The following is a 16,412-nucleotide window of genomic DNA, read 5'->3' on the forward strand; positions in this document are numbered from 1 at the left end:
AAAATCTCAGTACAATACGGATTAGTTTAAAATTAATTACGATGAGTGTGTGATCTGAATTGGTTAATATATGTTATATGATTGATTGTGGGATATTTCTTATATGCGTGTATGTGTTTTTGAGTAAATTGTGATTATTATGTTATGTCTTGTTATGATGAGTTTATGTATGAGTTTAGTACAACTTTGGCATAACATGTTCTAATTATTAGCATGTTTTATTTATGTTTATGTCATCTTTGTATGCAACGCAAATAACCAAGTGAAAAGATAAGTAAGAGAGTCGTACCGCCTCGAACGGGAGGTATTAAAAGAATTCTCTCGAGCCGACCTACTTGCTCTAAAAGAGAGTCTTCTTATAAGTTATATGTTTATTAGATGGTGCGAACTATGAGAGGTCGCAGCCCCGTAGTTCATTTCCAAAGTGTACACTGAAATTGGTACGACTACTCTAGGGGAACCCCGAATAAAATATGATAAGATTTATGATAAGAAAGACCATGACACCGTTAGAATTCAAAACAATAATAACCGGTTCATGCATTGCATTACTCATCTTTTTGTGAGTTATAGTTATTCTCGCTGAGCGTTATCTCATTCTTGTATTCCGTCCGTGTTGTAGGTAAGCAACAAATGAACAAGTGAGGAGGGTGGATCAGCGGTATTCGATGGCTAAGGGGTTGGGTTGTGATTCCGCTCGCTTTTTTTTTAAAAAAAGACTTCCGCTACGCAATTTTCTAAACACTCGGTTTGAGATTTTTATGCTTAAGATATTTTCCAAGTTTAATTAGTTTTGAAAAACTGAAGTTGAATTTTTATGGTTTAATTTCCGTTGAATATTCCAACCATCTACTTTAGTTTGGAATTCCGAATTAAGTATTTCTCTTATCCTCATCAAATGTTTTGTAAGATTTTAACTGTTGGTTATTTTCAAAGTTGTTTTATTTTAGAGTCTAAACTTTATAAATGAAATGACGTTTTTAAAAAAAAAAATTATCCACTTTTTTTTTAAGTAAAAGAATTAAGATAAGTATGACGGTCCGAAAAGTCGGGTCGTCACATGACACGTCTTTTTTATTAAACAAAATAAACAAATTAAGGAATTGGCAACGTCGTTCGTACCACATTGTCCATTATATTTAGGGAAATTGACGGCCATAATACTATTTAATTGTCATTTACCAAAAATCAATCAAAACTCAAAATATTGACACATTTAGTATTAAATCGGTCACGAACTGCCAATAGTTCGTGATCAATATGTCACAAAATCAACTTAATTCGTGACCGATTTAGTACTAAATGTATCAATATTTGAGTTTTGATTGATTTTTGGTATCTAACAAGTAATTGGTATCATTGTTGTCAACTTCCCTAAGTTTTATTTTTCATGGGGCCATAATGACCCAATCCAAGCTGAATCAACTAATCTGATCATCACTCTGCCTTATTATGTACATGAAATTAAAGCGGTGCATCGCAACACTAAAATAGTCAATTATGACTTCAAGAAATTAGCATATCTTTGCTAATTTTTTTGAGAAAATCTTTGCTAATTGTCTTTACAATCATAAGTGCATTAAATCTACATAGAGTTCTATAAGAACTCAAATGCAGTCTCTTTATTTAATGCCATGAAATCCAGTGAATAACAAGAGACTTAACCTAACCTCAGATATGCCTTTTCTCCGGAAATTAAAAAAAAAAAATTATACTTGGCTCTCAATAAATCTCTAATTAAATTATAAAAAATTATCATTCATAGAATCTCAAGATTGGATTTCAGAGATAAAGAGTTTAATTGAGAAGTAATTAATATTTTCATTAATTTTCTGCTTGAACAGACTTTCCTATTTATGCCCCTTTCATCTTTTTTTCTTAAAAATGCTCCACATTTACATAAAATTTTACACTAAAAAAACATTGATTTAGAAACAATAGTGAAATAGGCCATAAATGTCTTACCGCTCAAAAAAATGGGACAATCCTGTCAATTTCCCAACTTATTTACAAAAAACACCTAAGCTTGCTTATAATACAAGTTACTACATTACTCTATAAATGTTCTGAAAGCTTACCCTAGAAGTCAATCATATCTTTACTATGTATGTGTGTTTTTACTAAACCAAGCCATTTTTCTGATGTTCATGATGGGAAGTTATTTTGTAATGAGATAATTCTAAAATTACCCGAATCCACTTAGCCCCGATCTTATGTGTAAATTGAAGCTCAACTCGAGTTTTAAAATTAACAAATTGTTGAAAAGGCTCAAATTTATTTTGAAGCAAGTGAAACTCGAACAAAGATCAATGACTCGCTCGAGTATAGTAATGATATCCATTAAATGATACAGCGGGTGAGAGACCACACAAATAAGAGATATTAATTTCAGACCGTTGTCCCGCGCCAAGCTTCTGTCCCGGGCCTAGCCGTTGTCCCGGTCACCTGAGCCAGAACCAGGCTCGGAGAGCACACCGACTGAGGACTCGACCATCTTAAGCACCCCCTCCGGCACAGATGACCCCGCCCTCGGTTTCACGTCCACTACGAGCTGAAGGAGGATCTGGCTCTAGGAGTGCGCCTTCTGTAGCACGGAAGAGAGCTAAGAAGATAACTGGTCGGTCTGCTTTGGGAGCTCAATACGAGTAGTGATTTACTTTATTTTGATAGTATGTAATTTTGGTTTATTAGCGCCGCGAGCGTTATCTATTTTAGTTTGTTAGTACATTGTATTTTAGTTTATCAGTACGAGACTTTTTATTAGTATAATTATGAATTCATCATATGAATGAAATATATATTATTTTGGTTTATAAGATTTTATTTGTGTAATTATTTTTACATTTGAAACATATTAAAAATTGGCGGGAAAATGGCGGGAAAAATTGGCTGGAAAAAAAGGCGGGAAAAAAAGTGTGGGAAAAATTGGCGGGAAAATAGGTTTCCCGGTAAAATAATGTGGTCGAAATCAGCCGCAACAACAGCCACGACTAGTCGCGGCTGATTTTAGCCACGACTTGTCGTGGCTGTTGACAAACAGCAACAGAGCAACAGCCACGACAAATCGTGGCTGTTGTCGCGGCTGAAGTACCAACAACCACGATGCAACAGCCACGACAAAAGTCGTGGCTGTTGCCAGTTTTTGTTGTAGTGAATTAGTTAAGACTGTACTTATATTATGAGGGTTAGGATCAGGTAACTTGTCTATTTTACGAGGCCTGGCTCTGTTGATGTTCGATTTGGATAAGCCTTAAAAAATACACACAAATCACTTTTACAATATACCCTAAAAATCAATGTCCAAAATCTTAACAGCGTGTACGAATTTTCAGACTAAAAACACACTACATGAGTTAGCCAAAAACTCGATGGAAATGCATGAATAATGGAGCACAGGACTAACCAAAGTCATGGTCTTGTGTGAATAGGCTGATGCTCAATTTTGTTGACAGTAAACATGAAAAAAAAAAAAAAACAAAAACAAAAACAAAAACAAAAAACAAAAAACAAAGAAAACCATCCAAAAATCCTCTTAACAAGAACAGCAGGTCTGTAACCAAAAAAAAAAAAAAAATAGTAATCACAATATTACGAGAGAACATGAGTTTACCAAACGCATGGTGTGAGAACAAACGAAAAAAAATTGTGGTAACACCTGAGTTTCCTCATAAATTTGTTTTGGAAACCAGTTCTGATGATCTTCAAACCGAACGCACTCCATCAAGGTGATACCTCCGGTGGCCTTAAGCTTTTCGATAATCCTCAGTATTAATCTGTCTAACATTCACTGGATTTTTGACAATTGTTGGTGTCCAAGGCGAGAAAAGCAATGTATTGGCTGACTTGGAGGTACTTTAGGCGAGAAATTATAAATATATATACTAGATTTATGTTGACCTTGTAACGAAGCTCCTTCTCTGGTTGCCTTATAATTTAAGAAGGTGATAGACTGACTTAATTAATAATTTCAAAGTGCACTTTCTATTGAAGCGAGTCATTTGATTGTCATTCTGAAAACTCCCCGAAGATCTTGTTAAAACACTCAAAACTGTTGCAAGGAGAAATAAGTTCCAAGTTTCTCATAAATAGCAAAATATCAATGATATGCTTCTTACTTTCAATGAATATTGACACCAATATTATCATTTGTAGTATCACATGATTCGCATATCATTGATATTTTGTTATTTATGAGATCCCGTTTCTAAAATTTCTCATTTAAAGTCCAGAGGTTTGCTAAAAAAAACGAGAACAAAAAAAAATCCCTAAATTTTTGTCAAAATTTCAGAACGACAAAACCGTGTAGTATCACATGACTCGCGTCAATAGAAAGTGCGCTTTAAAATTATTAATTAAGTCAATCTATCACCTTCTTAAGTTATAAGACCAGAGAAAGAACCTTGTTACAAGGTCAACAGAAATCTAGTAAGACAATACAAAAACCTCTTATCAAGTTGCTTATAAATGAAAGTTTCTTTGAAGCATACACATAAATATAAATATGGCTCTAGTATCTGAATGCCTGAAATTAAAAGTAACATGGTTTTTACTGTCAAAAAAGGTTTGACCAGCAAACAAATCATCATCTTTATTTAGCTCATGTGACTTTTATGAACTTCGAAATACATATAAAAGAAACATGACCAAGGTTATGTGCATAAATAAATGAATAAATTTTACCACATTAAAAATATGAATTAAGCAATGCACTTCTCATTCAAATTCTGACATACCCTCTTTCCATGAAACCCCATCGTAGCTAAACTGCCTTGCGAAGCAAGAAACCAACTGTTCCTGAACAATCTCGTCGCTCGGAAGTGCCACGTTCGTCTCATTCCTCAACGATGTGACTCCTTTGTTCGCAATCTCACACGGCACGATATGTTTAAAATAGTCCAAATCGGGGTCGATATTGAACGCGAGCCCGTGGGAAGTGACCGAATACGAAATCTTGACCCCGATCGCGCCCACCTTTCTATCCTCGACCCAGACCCCGGTCTGACACTTGTTTCCCGAGCGGGCTTTGATGCCGTACAGAGACGCTAGCTAGCTCGATCATCGTCAACTCGAGTTTCTCGACGTAACTCCGAGCGCCGAGTTTCAAACCGCGGAGAGAGATTATGGGATAGAGAATCGCTTGGCGTGGGCCGTGGAAGGTTATGTCGCCGCCTCTTTGGGTATAGCATAGTTCGGCTCCGATGCTTTTGAGCTCCGATTCGGGGATTAGAAGATTGTGATCGGTCTTCCGTTTCCCGATAGTATATGTCGGAGGGTGTTGCAGCGAGAGAAGAATGTCGGGTATTTTGTTGAATTTTCGGGCGTTGACCAGCTTGTCTTGAAGTTTGAGAGCGTCTAAATAGTTGAGTACCCCCATTTTCCATACATGTAGATTTTTGGAGCCGCTCATTTTCTGCAGAGATATAATTTGCTATTCAGTCAATACAGAATGAGGTCCGAGTCAGGAGGTTGAGGCATTTTATCGAAAACTTGATGCCCATCAGTTCAATCATTGACCAAAAAGTTCTAACCTCGCACGTAGTCTGATGAAATCAAATCTGGATCTAAATGAAAGTTAGTTGGAGAGACCAAAGCGCATCTGTAATGAAATCCAACAGAACATGAAAACGCAATTCAGAGACAGAGCTATTATATAGACTTCTAACAAAAACAACAACGCCTAGTTTGAGGAATCACGTTATATCACAGTTAATTATTCAATAAAATAATAACAATGAGGAATAAGGCTCCGCACATGGCTTTCGTTTTTTCAACACAACAAGGGATCTACAAATCTTTTTTATTCGAATTTTTGGTAGCTGATGATATTTTTCCGCCATTTCATCATTAGGGAAATTATTCTAATAAAGATATGGGAGACTCTTTCATAAAAAAATAAAAAATAAAAACTATTAATGCATAGAAAAAAAAATGGTCAAAACATTGATGTCTTATAGATTCAATAGCCTATCTAAGATAGCATATGAATATAATATACCTGGTAAGACTTGTTGAAGATAATCCAACTGAAATTTTCTACCTGGTAAGGCTTGTTAAACCCAAACTTCAATTCAGCAATAATGGAAAAAATAGCCAAAAGAAGTAAAACTATACAAGTTAAATTGCCATATTTTAAGGCAGCATCAAAAGGTAGACATCTAGGGAAACGGGAAATCCAGAATTTACAAGATATAATTTCTAAAAGAAATTATAACTACCATTACTCGGGAAAATCTATATAAAAAAAGGTACATCCTTGTTTAATTGAAGCTAAAAAGAAATGCCGACTTTCACAATGTTCAGCACTCAAAAATCAAAGTATATACCCGTAGGCTAATTCATCAATGACTGTTTTACCAATGCACGTAGCTCCTCCATCAACGAGAGTGAAAACTACTGGACATGTTCCAGAAGCTTCTTCATGTGTTCTCACCCACTATGGATGACCAAACCCAGTGACATGTCCGTCAATATCAAATCTGAAAAATTATAAATTTAGAACTTCTCAACCCAAATCAAAACATTTATCACAGCCCATATTTGAGCAAAACAAAGACGCATTTACATTCACTTAATTTAGGGATTTAACACAATAAAAATTCAAAATCAAGAGGTTTGTAATGCAATACTCTCCCCATAAATTACAATGAACCATCTCAGTGTAACCTTTTATTTACATGTCCCAGTCATTTCAGCAATCCAAAAATATGAAACCTAAATCTTGTTCCCGTTTCATCTTAAGTAACCAAGGTATTTCAAGCGTCACACTAAGATTCCAACTGAAATTCATAAATTCCTCAAGCCTTTGACGAAATAATTAAATCACTAAACACGATAATTATAAAAATAAATCTTGACGAAAAGTTTAATCAGACAATTTTGAGAAACAGAGGGTTGATGAATTTTTTTTTTAATCAATGAAAGTGGATTATGATAGTTACCAAGTCAATAGAAAAAATAAGAGTCAAAACAAATACTTTAGACAAATACAGGATGGGCAAGGCAAGGCTAGGCTAAAAAAATGGCAGGGATTCGGAAGACAGCTCGGATTTTCTCAGGAATTGGGGAACGAAAAAGGACTGAACCGAAAATTGCAGTTTTCTCAGGAGTTGGGGAAGGAAAAAGGACTGAACCGAAAATTGCAGTGAGGAAATAGAAAATCAAACATTTTTCTTCACGCGGCATATAGATATAGATATAGATATAGATACGTGTGTGTGTATATGGCAGCTCTCGGAGTGGCCTCCAATTATTTTATTCCAATCAAAACAACGCATACACGCAAATCAACAAACAAACCAATGAAGAACAAAAAAAACCAAGCTCGATGATATTTGTATGAATTTAGTTGACTTCGAAATGAAAAAAAAAAAAAAAAAAAAAACACAACAACAACAACAATAAGAATAAGAACAAATCATTATGATCACAGATAGACCATGATAGGGTAAGTGTACTCTTCGAGATTGTACCAATCTCCAAAAAGGCAAATCAATTCATCAATTCATTCCCCACTCGATTCAGTGTCTACATTGACCACAATCCCTTCAGTCAGAACAAGGAAAGCTTCGTTCACGACTGGAAATAATATCATCTCCAAGATATCCGTCTCCGATAACTTTGCCAGCTATATTTTTGGTCATTTCAGAAAGAAAAAGGGAAAAAAAATAATATTTTTAGAATCAATATCAGTTTAAGAGATAATAATTAGTACAGAGGGAGAGAATCGAAATTGTTGCACGCTGCAATCTCCGATTTCGATATAGTTCGTCATTTTATGAGAATCGAAGTTGGTTTAGGAGCGGTGATAGAGCTTAAGATGAGCAAACCAGCCAAAAAGATGCTTATCCATGTTAAAGTATCATTCGTTTCAGGCAGTGAAACTCACAACAAAAGAGCAAACAAATCTAGATAAACAGTCAAACAAGCACAAGAGAATCAATCGAGACTAACAGTAAGAAAGAAAAAAAAAAAAAAAACAAATATGATATTGATCCAACAACCAAACCGGAGTTCCGCGCGCCGACGCTCACTGAGAAACAGAATCAACAAACTGAGGAACTCCTGAGCCGGCGTGAACCGGCTTTGTCTCTCATCTCTTGTGACTCGACCACACGTAAAAATTCATTGAGGCAATTTATCAAACAGTTAGGGGGTCATAAAACAAAGCTTTTACCAATGAAGCAAATCGAATCTGAAAATTATGATTCAATAGTTCTTTGTGAAAATTATGACCAAATAGTTCTTTGCGACTCAAACTACATTGAAACACAAATTAACTCGAAATCATCGACCTTCAACATAGAACCCATCTTTGATCATACCTCGCGGTGGTGCTTGTAGTTCGACTGTCTTCTTTGTGCGGTAAGTACTTCCTCAAGAGATGGCCTCGGTCATCTTCTCGGCCCTCCACATCGAGATCATCTTAATGGAGCGAGAGTGAGAAAAAGAGAGTGTGACGGAGGAGATCACAAACGAGAAGTTAATAATGTTAGAATAATTTTGGGCTACTAATATTATTAAATAAATATATTTATTTATTATTAAATAATTCAAAATTGATGCGGTGAAATCATAAGTTAAGTCCTTAGATCAAACCTCGAATCAAACTCGCAGAGCGAAAACTACAAGACTTGCCTCAAACCCTCAAGTCAATCCTTTGACCAAAGTCCACAAGATTTCGAGTCAAATTCAAGGCCTCAAATTAACTCTGAAGTCCTAGAGTCTTACTCAAAACTAACCCCAAAATCGAGACTCTCAAGGTCATTTTCCAAGCAACAAATTTTCGAGCCAAGTCCTCAAAATACTCTCGAATGAAGTCCTCAAAGACAAGTTTCTTGCGAAAATCTCCAAGACCACTCGACCAATACCACTCGGCTAAAATCACTCAGCCATCCACCATTTTGCCGAGTGGAGTTTCCAATTTTCTCAGCCTAGATCTGTGTAATTACTGCTATAAGAATAATAAAGCACTGCATTCCAGATATATAAATATTTCTCTCATTTCTCTAATATTCACCAAAATTGGTCCATTTCTTTTATAATTTTGTATATAAATTAATAGGTTCCTCAACAAGACTCTTACCTTGATCGACCGCCATTTGCGTCAGATTTGTCGTAAGTCTTGCGAGCACCACGTCAATTGAGCCACTATCACGTTGAGGAGCTTAACCATACCCATTGACCAGGCCTCGTCGTGTCTCACCAGACGCTGGTAAAGCTTGTAGAAAGTTTCCAATGTTGGAAGGAGAGTTAGTGCTGAACGACTAGCTAACATAATATCAGAGAAGATTCACAATTTTTTTTCCAAAAAGGAATAGCGGTTTTTTTTTTCAAATTCCCTCTGACATGTGTTGCGATATTTTTGTAACTAGCACGCAAGCGGACATATCGAACAACTAATAGTGTTACGTAAGTAACAAATATCGATCCCACAAGGACTAGTTACTATAGCGACGTTAAACAACTAAGAGCGAATTGATTCCCAAGATTTGTTGATGGATGTGATTGTAAAACTAACAAATGAATTAACGTAAAAAAATGAGAAATAAACACGAGATAACAAAAATAAGAACTACGGGGTTACGATTTCACCGGGTAACACAACATCGGGGTTACGGGAACGAACAATTACAACTATTCCTATGTAAGCTAATCTCATTCTCTCAATAATATTCCCTAGCCTCTCTCGAGTGATCTAACGAACCTATGCAGTTGTCGGATTACTTATCCTCTCGGCCTCTAATCCTATTAAAGCAACAACATGCACTAAACACGAGAATTCTAACGATTACACAATTGCCTAAGCCGTCAAGCAACCTAAAAGCAATGTGATGGATGAACAAGGGCACAAGTATTTACTCTTTCTCAAGTAGCTAAATACTCCAATTAAACAATTCTAAAAGTGATCAAGCTAAAGAATGCGTCAAGAACACTTTCACACAAGCAAACATATTCATGAAACAGTTAATAATCAAACCCTAACGAAACCCCTAATCTACGTCTAATCCCGACTACATCGTAACCCCGTTAAAGACTTAGCCTCTAACGGTGTTCATGACCATGATCAAAACAAGGAGAATAATTAAAAGCAATAAAACTAGAATAGAATGAAGAAAAGAACTCATGATTATAACGTAATAGGAATTCAAAAGACATATTCAGAAATTAAGAGCAGAAAATAGATGGAAGGAAGAAGAAAAACTATTAATGGAGTTCCGGCTGATCGGATTTTGTCAATTCCGTTGATAAGCTTTCTCTCCTTAGCAAAAGCTCTCCAAAAATAATAAAGAAAAATAAAGTGTCATCTAAAAATAGAGGCAGAGTTATGTTTTATAGTGGTTTAGGTCGAAGTACAATTTTGGACTGATCTGGGCCTTAAAAAACGATCCAACGGCTAGGATTAAGTCAAAATCCGACTTTATTTTCGTCAGGATTCGTCGTCTCGCGGCGTGCCATTCATCATCGCGGCGCGAGGTTTCCTTATACGTCTCGTCGCGGCGCGAGATCACCGCGAGAAGCTCCTGGAACTTTTTGTGTTCGTGACAATGCGGGGGTCGCGGCGCGAGATCTTATGGTCACGGCGCGAGATTTGATGATCGCTGAGGTCGCGCCGCGAGGTCTTGCGCACAAGCCTCCAAATCTTCATTTTCTTCATTTTGACTCCAAATTCATCGCCTTTACTTCCGTTCCATCGATATGTGACCCGACAACTACTTTCCATCCATGTTGACCTGAAATTCACTATAATCACACTAAAACCATCAAAAATACTTGAGAACGCGCTAAATCCAAGTCAAATGAGAGCGGATTCGTACGTAAAATACACACTCATCAACCCCCCCCCCCCCCCCCCCCCCCCCCCCCAAAAAAACTTGAACATTGCTTGTCCTCAAGCAAAACAAAAACGAACACACACCCGACAAAAGAAATAGACGTAACAAAAAAAAACTTTCTAAGAACTTCTGGTGTTTGAAATACGTCAATCAACATGTGCTCATCTCCACTATCGTCCATCGCCTATTATTGACTAAGATATTCACGATTTTAACATTCACGCCAACTACTAAATACAAAAGAAATCATACAAGTAGCTTTACCGAGATCGTTATACAATGCTTACCCATCTCGTGTACTTTCGGCTCCAAATTCATTACTCGCCCTCTCGCTTTCAAAGGTACCCAAAATTCGAGGATATGACAATTTGGCTCGATCAACGCAATCATATGCTTACTCCTCACATTTGGTCTCCATTAATGTATAATCCTCATCTCGAGTCGATCCGTAGGACTTTAAGGCTTGTATCATCACGGGTAGGGTCAAAGGTAAGATATGGATACAAAAAAATTTTGTGACTAAACATCAACCTTCGCGACTCTACACCTCACCAAAATGAGCACACAACCCTCAAATACTCTTCTCACTCACTTCCCACGTTCTTGACATAGAATTTCACCTTTCTAGAACGTCTCACTCTCTCTTAAGTCTTTATCTCCCGTGTTTCACCCCCCAACACTTTTAATTCTGCTCATTCGAGCTAATCTGATTTGATTAGTCTTTCTCTCTCAAGTTTTGTCCACTTCACCGCGCCGATAAAAGAAAACACAACTAACACAAATCTCTTTTCTTTTTTTTTCTTTTTTCTTTTTTTTTAATTTTTTTTTTTCAAGATAACACAAGGTAAAACAAAAAATTAGACACCGGCACGGTGCGATGTTAATTCACCAAAAAAATAGAGACTAACCAATCCAAATATACAAACTCGAAACTAACATGTACACTCAAGAGTCGCAAAGATCGATGGGGTTGTTTGTGGGGTTTCAATTTTCGGCTAGGCTTTTTCTGACTTTCATGAGAATGGAATGGTGTTTGGCCTTTAGTGAGCGGGTTCTAAAAGGATAAAGATGTTCTGGGTCGGCTTTTTGGCTCGAATGGCTTATCCTATTGCCTACATCATCCCGACAAGATCGGATTATACTCTATTTCGCCTCGATCAAGGATTGGAGTAAGTTCTAGTGCGTTGTCGGGTTCATTTTCAAACAATTGTTCAGGTCTTTCCTAAGGGCTCCTAAGTTCCGGGACATGCAAAATTCGGGTCGAACATGGTATCACAAACTCAAGCTTTCTTTCACACATAGTAGTTCGTAAGTATATTCCTAGTCTAAAGCTTAGGACAACGATTTCATAAACAAGCACATACCAGTGTTGATTTAAGCACTCAAACACACCAAGTTCTTCATAAAACAACCCTAATATGTACAAATGATACCCCCTCAAAGCAAGAAAACACCCCCCCAAACTTTAAAGCAGACATGGTCCCCCATGTCGATCGACATATAGAAGGGAGAATAGAAACTTACCTCGTGGGGGTGGCCGAACGCCCCTACTTATCTCCGCCTTTCGGCGGTGGTTGTGGATAATTGTACGGGTACCACGGCGGAAGTTGAGCGTACGGAGTCATGAATTTAGGAGGGAACGCTGGATACATCGGCATGTCGGGGATGGACTCGGCTGACGCGTCGGGTGGTGGCACATAGGCTTGGCGAGCCGTCCACGTCTCGTACACATTGCGTTGAAACCCGGCGTAGTTGACGTTACGTTGGCCGAACTCGTTGAGAAACCCTCCGATTGCATTATGCCCGGCTCCGACGGCTTGCACATCGTGGTGGAGGCTTTGGACCTCATGTCGGAGACTTTCGTAGTTTTGATCAAGACTTTAGTAATCTCGACGAAGGCCCTCGTAATTTTGGTCGAGGTTGTGATAGTCGCGTCGGAGGTTTAATACATGAGTGTCGAGGCGTGTCATCATCATTATCATCTCCGCATATAACCCTTGACGACCCTGAGAAGACTCACCTCTATCTCCGTGAGTGTCTTCTTGCTCTTCTTGGTCTTGATGTGGAGGTTCCTCTTCATGATCACGATTGGTGTCGTAATCGGAACCCAACTCCACTATGTGCTCGGGAATATTGATGAACCCACTTCTGCTCGGGTGAGCTTCGCCGTGATGCCATTGGTCGAGACCAAGGATGTAGTCGGCCACGATCGCGTTCCCGATAGGTTGTAAGTCTTCGGTGGTGGTGAGCTTTGCTCCCGCTTTCATGCACATGGCGGTGATGAGACCGCCGTGACCGAGGAGTACGCTCGTGGTTTGGCTCGCACAAAAAACCAAGTGGTCATGGATGACCTTACCGATGTTGATTGGTCGGTTATGTGCGATGCAATCGATCAAGTCCAAGCGCTCCATATTCACTTGGTGCGGCTGTGCATTCGGTTGGATAGTAGCGCTTATAAAGTATTGCCAAGCCTTGGCGTATCGGTTGAGCGCGGTGATCGAGAGGTACTCCGGCTCCCACTGAAGTCGGATGGACTTCTTACGAGAATATTTCGCACCCGGCCGCGCAAGTATGTGTTTCCACGCGTCCCACTTTGGCTCCAACAGCATCGGGAAGTATTAGTCTTCCGTCGGTACGAGCGCTCCGAGGAATCTGTTGATCGCGGCCGGCGATATGTCCACATTTTTGCCACGGACCTTCACGATGTTATTGATTGTCACCGAGAGGTTAGCGTAAAATTCTCGAACGAGCCGTGTTGCCGCTCGCGTCTCAATATTCGCCAACTTCTCCCATTTTTGGCTCTGGATTTGCGGAAGCATGTGTCCACATCGTCCATCCACTTCGAGTCGCTTCTCGGGTATGAAACCCACATTGGCAATCATGTCCCAGGTCTTGGGTGCACCTTCAAGGAGGCCGGCCGATCGAGGAAGCGTGGGAAAGACTTCGCGGGTGCGCTTTGATGATTTTCGAGATGAGTACGCCATCTAAAGAAAACACCCAAACACACACGTAATCAGTAAAATTTCGGTGCACACATAATCGTGTCGTGTTTGATTTAAACCCCCAAACTTGTCAATTTACATATAATCACATGACCCATACTCAAAACAACTCTTGTTATCGCTCATTCTCTTTCAAAACTCTACATTTAACAACCCAATCTCTCTCGGGCCTTTTATCGAACACTTAGTGGGTGTGCCAAATTTTCAAAGGAAACCATGAATTTGAACGCACATGAACACACCCACGTTGTTTTCATCACAACAACACTCTAATAAACTCCAAACAAGCAATTAAATCATCATAGAACACATAAATTCGGAGACAAGAGAGTTTACCCTGTTCATGTTGAGACAATGATGAAGAACAATTAAAACTCAACCAAATTCCTCACACAAATAAGAGATGGAACACGATTATGGTGGATTTTGAGAAGAAAAGTGTGTTAGGAAGATGAAATTTTTGGAGAGAAAGAGAGAAAATGAGGTTTTAGGGTTAGAAAACTCGAAATTTGGGGTTTAAAATGTACATGCGCGGGTTGACCCGTTCTCGCGCCGCGACCCGGATCCGCGCGGCGCGAGGTGTCCAAATTTTTTTTAACCCGATTCTTCACAGGTTCTCCTCGCGGTAATTGTCGCGGTGTCCTCGCGCCGCGAGGCTTCTTTTTTTTTGGACAAAGTCTGAGAATCAAAATCAGAAGACTCGTGAAAACAACCCAAACAAATTAACTACGAAAAAAATATATCAAAACAAAATGCAACGAAAGAAAACACGGGTTGCCTCCCGAGAAACGCTTTAGTTTACGTCAATAGCTTGACGGGATATCGTTTAGTCATGGAATGGTGGTGATGAAGGTGACCCCCTTCTCGCTTTCGAACACGCCTCCAAAGTATGGTTTCACCCTGTGACCGGTGACTTTGAATTGTTCGCCTCTCTGATTCTTTAACTCTACCCACCCATGTGGGTATACGCTGATGATCTCGAACGGCCCTGACCACCTCGACTTCAGTTTTCCCGGAAAGAGCTTTAGTCTCGAGTTGTAAATGAGGACTCGTTGACTCGGATTTAACTCCTTACGAACGATGTGCTTGTCGTGCCACGTCTTAGTCTTCTCCTTGTAGATCTTGGCGTTTTCGTATGCTTCACGATGGAGCTCGTCGAGTGCATTTAATTGGAGCAATCGTTGCTGTCCAGAGGCCTTGTAGTCGAAATTAAGCTTCTTCACTGCCCATAACGCCTTGTGCTCGAGCTCGACTGGCAAATGGCAAGCTTTCTCATAGATGAGGTGGTACGGAGACATACCAATGGGCGTCTTGAAGGCTGTGCGATAGGCCTAGAGAGCGTCTTCGAGCTTGGCCGACCAATCCTTGAGTGAGGCTCCCACCGTCTTCTCCAAGATTTGCTTGATTTCTCGATTCGAGACCTCCGCTTGACCATTGTCTTGAGGATGATACGCCAACGTTCTCCGGTGCGTGACGCTGTATTTGGCAAGGAGTGCGTCGAATTGCCGGTTGCAGAAGTGTGCACCTCCGTCGCTAATGATGGCTCGTGGCGTACCGAATCGAGTGAAAATGCTCTTCAAGAATTTCAGGACCACCTTGCTATCGCTCGTCGGTGTAGCTTTTGCCTCAACCCATTGCGATACATAGTCCACTGCGAGGAGAATGTATTTATTTCCGTAAGAGGACGGAAATGGCCCCATGAAGTCGATCCCCCAAACATCGAACGGCTCGATCTCTAAAATGTTCGTGAGTAACATCTCATTGCGGTTAGAGATGTTACTCGTTCGTTGGCATCGCTCACATGCAATGATGAAGTCACGACTGTCCTTGAAGAGCGTCGTCCAATAGAAGCCGCTTTGAAGAACTTTTGCTGCCATGCAGTTTGGGCCGAAGTGGCCTCCGCACTCGAGTCCGTGACAATGTCGTAGGACTGACTCCATCTCATCTTCGGGAACACACCTCCTCACGACTAGATCTGCACATTACCGATAGAGAATCGGCTCCTCCCAGTAATACCTCCGGACCTCCGAAAGAAATTTTCGCTTCTGGTACGTCTTGAAGTTAGTAGGCATCACCTTGCCTACAAGATAATTCACGATGTCGGCATACCAGGGGAGGACGGCTTGATGGATTGCCAAGAGCTTCGTCGGGGAAGTCGTCGTTGATGAGTACCTTCTTGTCCAGAACGTGCTTGAGCATCTCCAGTCTCGATAGGTGGTTAGCTACTAGGTTCACTGTGCCCTTCTTGTCTTTGATTTCGATGTCGAACTCTTGGAGCAGAAGGACCAAACGGATTAGGCATTGTTTGGCATCCTTCTTCTCCATGAGGTATCATATGGCTGCGTGGTCGGTGTAGGCGATCACCTTGTTGCCAATGATGTAGGGTCTGAACTTGTCGAAGGCGAACACCATTGCTAGAAGCTCCTTCTCCGTCGTCGTGTAGTTCACTTGGGCTTCATTAAGGGTCCGGCTCCCATAGTAAATAGCGTGGAAAGCCTTATCTTTACGCTGCCCAAGGACTGCACCCACCGCGTGGTCGCTGGCGTCGCTCATGATCTCGAACGGGAGACTCCAGTCT

General features: G+C 39.8%; 1 pseudogene across 1 annotated transcript; it reads right to left on the minus strand.

Moving 5' to 3' along the window:
* Positions 1 to 4,478: 4,478 nt before the first annotated feature.
* On the minus strand, positions 4,479 to 8,718 carry LOC149398387 (octanoyltransferase LIP2, mitochondrial pseudogene; annotated as a pseudogene). The gene is made up of 5 exons (XR_016297243.1): positions 8,596 to 8,718; positions 8,322 to 8,421; positions 6,324 to 6,476; positions 5,529 to 5,596; positions 4,479 to 5,410 (listed from the first exon to the last, which is right to left on the minus strand). The product of XR_016297243.1 is annotated as an octanoyltransferase LIP2, mitochondrial pseudogene (transcript).
* Between the last annotated feature and the right edge of the window lie 7,694 nt (positions 8,719 to 16,412).

This window comes from Urtica dioica, chromosome 5 (assembly GCF_054948205.1).
Source record: "Urtica dioica subsp. dioica isolate 48M chromosome 5, U.dioica_male_clone48M_v1_H2, whole genome shotgun sequence".
NCBI lineage: Eukaryota > Viridiplantae > Streptophyta > Magnoliopsida > Rosales > Urticaceae > Urtica > Urtica dioica.